This window comes from Palaemon carinicauda, chromosome 13 (genome assembly GCF_036898095.1).
Source record: "Palaemon carinicauda isolate YSFRI2023 chromosome 13, ASM3689809v2, whole genome shotgun sequence".
NCBI classification, from domain to species: domain Eukaryota; kingdom Metazoa; phylum Arthropoda; class Malacostraca; order Decapoda; family Palaemonidae; genus Palaemon; species Palaemon carinicauda.
This window is the reverse complement of record NC_090737.1, coordinates 130,715,080-130,721,198: the sequence shown is the minus strand read 5'-3', so window position 1 is coordinate 130,721,198 and position 6,119 is coordinate 130,715,080.

Below are 6,119 nucleotides of genomic sequence, written 5' to 3'. Positions count from 1 at the left end.
ACAAAATCTTCGTTATGTTGATAAATAGTCTGATTCTCTCTCTCTCTCTCTCTCTCTCTCTCTCTCTCTCTCTCTCTCTCTCTCTCTCTCTCTCTGTCCTTTGATGAAGATTCACTTGTACTGGATCTTTATCAAATGGACAAATTCTCAAAGATATCAATATTCAGACTTTTGTGTCATCAGATGAAGATTTTCCTGTACAAAATCTTCGTTATGTTGATAAATAGTCTGATCTCTCTCTCTCTCTCTCTCTCTCTCTCTCTCTCTCTCTCTCTCTCTCTCTCTCTCTCTGTTCTTTGATAAAGATTCACTTGTACTGGATCTTTCTCAAATGGACAAATTCTCAAAGGTATCAATATTCAGACTCTTGTGTCATCAGATGAAGATTTTCTTGTACAAAATCTTCGTTATGTTGACAAATAGTCTGATCTCTCTCTCTCTCTCTCTCTCTCTCTCTCTCTCTCTCTCTCTCTCTCTCTCTCTGTCCTTTGATAAAGATTCACTTGTACTGGATCTTTCTCAAATGGACAAATTCTCAAAGATATCAATATTCAGACTTTTGTGTCATCAGATGAAGATTTTTCTTGTACAAAATCTTCGTTATGTTGACAAATAGTCTGATTCTCTCTCTCTCTCTCTCTCTCTCTCTCTCTCTCTCTCTCTCTCTCTCCTCTCTCTCTCTCTCTTACTGTGCTTTGATAATGATTCACTTGTACTGGATCTTTCTCAAATGGACAAGTTCTCAAAGATATCGAGAAGAGAGAAGAGAAAGAAAAAAAGAGAGAAAAGAGAAGAAAGAAGAGACAAGAGAGGAAAGAGAAGAGAGGAGAAGACAAAATACAGAAGAGAGTAGAGAGAAAAGAGAAGAAGAGAGAAGAGGGAAGAAAGAGAGAAAAGAGAAGAAAGAAAGAAGGGAGAAGGAAGAAGCGAAAAGAGAGAAGAAAGAAGAGAGAAGAGAGATAAGAGAAGAAAGAAGAGAGAAGAGAGGAGAGAGAAAAGAGAAGAAAGAGAAGAAGAGAGAAGAAAGAGGAGAGAAAAGAGAAGAAAGAAGAGAGAAGAAATAAGAAAGAAGAGAGAAGAAAGAAGAGAGAAAAGAGAAGAAAAAAGGGAGAAGAAAGAAGAGAAAAAAGAGAAGAAAGAAGAAAGAAGAGAGAAAAGAAAAGAAAGAAGAGAGAAAAAAGAATAAAGAAGAGAGAAAAGAGAAGAAAGAAGAGAGAAGAAAGAAGAAAGAAGAGAGAAGAAAGAAGAGAGAAAAGAGAAGAAAGAAGAGAGAAGAAAAAAGAGAGAAAAGAGAAGAAAGAAGAATGAAGAAAGAAGAGAGAAAAGATAAAAAAGAAGAGAGAAAAAAGAAGAAAGAAGAGAGAAGAGAAAAGAGAGAAGAAAGAAGAGAGAATAAAGAAAAAAGAAGAGAGAAAAGAGAAGACAGAAGAGAGAAGAAAGAAGAAAGAAGAGAGAAAAGAGAAGAAAGAAGAGAGAAAAGAGAAGAAAGAAGAAAGAATAAAGAAGAGAGAAAAGAGAAGAAAGAAGAGAGAAAAAAGAAGAAAGAAGAGAAGAAAGAAGAGAGAAAAGAGAAAAAAGAAGGAAAAGAGAAAAGAGAAGAAAGAAGAAAGAAGAGAGAAGAGAGAAAATAGAAGAAAGAAGAGAGAAGAGAGAAGAAAGAAGAAAGAAGAGAGAAGAGAGAAGAGAGAAAAGAGAAAAGAAAAAAAGAAGAGAGAAGAGAGAAGAAAGAAGAAAGAAGAGAGAAGAGAAAAGAGAAAAGAAAAAAGAAGAGAGAGAGAGAGAGAGAGAGAGAGAGGAGAGAGAGAGAGAGAGAGAGAGAGAGAGAGAGAGAGAGAGAGAGACTGATAATCAAACTAACTTCGAAAGACGATAATGAGAGAGAGAGAGAGAGAGAGGGAGAGAGAGAGAGAGAGAGAGAGAGAGAGAGAGGAGAGAGAGAGAGAGAGAGAGAGAGAGAGAGAGAGGAGAGAACAACATGTCAATGCAATTGGTCTATACTTTGCTGCTAAAAACTTATCCTTACCGGGTTGAAAAGGGAAAAAAAATAATGGCTGGTTCATAAATAAAAAGGGCAGCATCAGCAGCAAGAAGAGAAAGAGGAGGAGGAGAAGCTCCAGCAGCACAAAAAAAAAAAAAAAAAAAAAAAAAAAATTATAAAGTAAAAAATCCAAAAAAAGGGCAGCATCAGCAGCAAGAAGAGAAAGAAAAGGAGGGGGAGAAGCTCCAGCAGCAAAAAAAAAAAAAAAAAAAAAAAAAAAAAAAAAAAAAAAAAAAAAAAAAAAAAAAAAAAAAAAAAATATATATATATATATAAAACAGAAAATCCAATAAAAAGGGGCAGCATCAACAACAAGAAGAGAAAGGTAAGGAGGAGGAGAAGCTCCAGCAGCAAAAAAAAAAAAGAAAAAAATAAATAAGAAAAATATATAAAATAGAAAATCCAAAAAAAAGGGCAGCATCAACAGCAAGAAGAGAAAGAGAAGGAGGAGGAGAAGCTCAAGCAGCAAAAAAAAAAAAAAAAAAAAAAAAAAAATATAAAAATAAAAAATCCAAAAAAAAAGGGGTAGCATCAGCAGTAAGAAGAGAAAGAGAAGGAGGAGGAGAAGCTCCAGCAGCAAAAAAAAAAGAAAGTAAAATCCAAAAGAAATATAAAAATTAAAAATTAAAAAAAAAGGACAGAATCAGCAGTAAGAAGAGAAAGAGAAGGAGGAGGCGAAGCTCCAGCAGCAAAAAAAAAAGAAAGTAAAATCCAAAAGAAATATAAAAATTAAAAATTAAAAAAAAAGGACAGAATCAGCAGTAAGAAGAGAAAGAGAAGGAGGAGGCGAAGCTCCAGCAGCAAAAAAAAAGAAAGTAAAATCCAAAAGAAATATAAAAATTAAAAATTAAAAAAAAAGGACAGAATCAGCAGCAAGAAGAGAAAGAGAAGGAGGAGGCGAAGCTCCAGCAGCAAAAAAAAAGAAAGTAAAATCCAAAAGAAATATAAAAATTAAAAATTAAAAAAAAAGGACAGAATCAGCAGTAAGAAGAGAAAGAGAAAGAGGAGGAGAAGCTCCAGCAGCAAAAAGAAAAAAAGAGTAAAATCCAAAAGAAATATAAAATTAAAAAAATTTAAAAAAAAAGGACAGAATCAGCAGCAAGAAGAGAAAGAGAAGGAGGAGGCGAAGCTCCAGCAGCAAAAAAAAAAGAAAGTAAAATCCAAAAGAAATATAAAAATTAAAAATTAAAAAAAAAGACAGAATCAGCAGTAAGAAGAGAAAGAGAAAGAGGAGGAGAAGCTCCAGCAGCAAAAAGAAAAAAAAGAGTAAAATCCAAAAGAAATATAAAAATAAAAAATTTAAAAAAAGGGCAGCATCAGCAGCAAGAAGAGAAAGAGAAGGAGAAGGAGAAGCTCCAGCAGCAAAAAAAAAAAAAAAAATCCAAAAAAATATACAAATAATAATAAAAAAAAATGGCAGCATCAGCAGCAAAAAGAGAAAGAGAAGTAATAGGAGAAGCTCCAGCAGAAAAAAAAATCCAAAAAAATATAAAAATAAAAATCCAAAAAAAAGGGCAGCATCAGCAGCAAGAAGAGAAAGAGAAGTAATAGGAGAAGCTCTAGCAGCAAAAAAAAAAAAAAAAAAAAAATAATAAAATAAAAAAAATATAAAAATAAAAAATCCAAATTTAGGGCAGCATCAACAGCAAGGAGAGAAAGAGAAGGAGGAGGAGAATCTCCAGCAGCAAAAAAAAAAAAAAAAAAAAAAAAAAAAAAAAAAATATATATATATATATATATAAATAAAAATAAAAATCCAAAAAAAGGGGCAGCATCAGCAGCAAAAAGAGAAAGAGGAGTAATAGGAGAAGCTCCAGCAGCAAAAAAAAAGGAAAAAAATGAAAAAAAAAATAATATAAAAAATCCAAAAAAAAAAAAGGGCAGCATCAGCAGCAAGAAGAGAAAGAGAAGGAGGAGGAGAAGCTCCAACAGCCAAAAAAAAAAAAAAAACAATCCAAAAAGAAATATAAAAATAAAAAATCCAAAAAAAGAAAAAAGACAGAATCAGCAGCAAGAAAAGAAAGAGAAGGAGTGGGAGAAGTTACAGCAACAACAAAAAAAAAAATCCAATAGAAATACAAAAATAAAAAATCACAAAAAAAGGGCAGCATCAGCAGCAAGAAGAGAAAGAGAAGGAGGAGAAGAAGCTCCAGCAGCAAAAAAAAAAAAAAAAAAAAAAAAAAAAAAAAAAAAAAAAAAAAAAAAAATAAATAAATATATAAAATAAAAAAAAAAAAAACGCAGCATCAGCAGTAAGAAGAGAAAAAGAAAGAGGAGGAGAAGCTCCAGCAGCAAAAAAGAAAAAAGAGTATAATCCAAAAGAAATATAAAAATAGAAAATTAAAAAAAGGGCAGCATCAGCAGCAAGAAGAGAAAGAGAAGGAGGAGGAGAAGCTCCAGCAGCAAAAAAAAAAAAAAAAAATCCAAAAAAATATAAAAATAATAATACAAAAAAAAAAAATGGCAGCATCAGCAGCAAGAAGAGAAAGAGAAGTAATAGGAGAAGCTCCAGCAGCAAAAAAAATAAAAGTCCAAAAATATATAAAAATAAAAATCCAAAAAAAAAGGGGCAGTATGAGCAGCAAAAAGAGAAAGAGAAGTAATAGGAGAAGCTCCAGCAGCAAAAAAAGAAAAAAAATGAAAAAAAAAATATAAAAATAAAAAATCCAAAAAAAAAAAAAAAAGGCAGCATCAGCAGCAAGAAGAGAAAGAGAAGGAGGAGGAGAAGCTCCAGCAGCCAAAAAAAAAAAAAAAAAAGAATCCAAAAGAAATATAAAAATAAAAAATCCAAAAAAAAAGGACAGAATCAGCAGCAAGAAAAGAAAGAGAAGGAGTGGGAGAAATTCCAGCAGCAAGAAAAAAAAATAAATAAAAAAAAAATATAAAAACTAAAAATCCAAAAAAAGGGCAGCATCAGCAGCAAGAAGAGAAGGAGAAGGAGGAGAAGCTCCAGCAACGAAAAAAAAATTCCCCAAAAATATAAAATAAAAAATCCAAAAAAAAGGGCAGCATCAGCAGCAAGAAGAGAAAGAGAAGGAGGAGGAGAAGCTCCAGCAGGAAAAAAAAAAAAAAAAATAAAAAAAAAAAAAAAAAAAAAAAGGGCAGCATCAGCAGCAAGAAGAGAAAGAGAAGGAGGAGAAGAAGCTCCAGCAGCAAAAAAAAAAAAAATAAAAGAAATATAAAAATAAAAAATCCAAAAAAAGGGCAGCATCAGCAGTAAGAAGAGAAAGAGAAGGAGAAGGAGAAGCTCCAGCAGCAAAAAAAAAAAATCCAAAAAAAAAATATAAAAATAAAAAATCCAAAAAAAAGGGCAGCATCAGCAGCAAGAAGAGAAAGAGAAGGAGGAGAAGAAGCTCCAGCAGCAAAAAAAAAAAAAATCCAAAAAGAATATAAAATAAAAAAATAAAAAAAAGGGCAGCATCGGCAGCAAGAAGAGAAAGAGAAGGAGGAGAAGAAGCTCCAGCAGCAAAAAAAAAAAAAAAAAAAAAATCCAAAAAAAAATATAAAAATAAAAAATCCAAAAAAAAGGGCAGCATCAGCAGTAAGAAGAGAAAGAGGAGGAGAAGAAGCTCCAACAGCAAAATAAAAAAAAAAAATCCAAAAAAAATATAAAATAAAAAATCCAAAAAAAAGGGCAGCATCAGCAGCAAGAAGAGAAAGAGAAGGAGGAGAAGAAGCTACAGCAGCAAAAAAAAAAAAAAAAAATAATCCAAAAAAATTTAAGGTAAAAAATCAAAAAAAAAAAAATGGGCAGCATCAGCAGTAAGAAGAGAAAGAGAAGGAGAAGCTCCAGCAGCAAAAAAAAAAAAAAAAAAAAAAAAAAAAATCAAAAAGAAATATAAAAATGAAAAATCCAGAAAAAAAGGATAGAATCAGCAGCAAGAAAAGAAAGAGAAGGAGTGAGAGAAGTTCCAGCAGCAAGAAAAAAAAAATAAATAAAAAAAAAATATAAAAACAAAAAATCCAAAAAAGGGGCAGCATCAGCAGCAAGAAGAGAAGGAGAAGGAGGAGAAGCTCCAACAACGAAAAAAAAAATCCCCAAAAAATATAAAATAAAAAATCCAAAAAAAAAGGGCAGCAT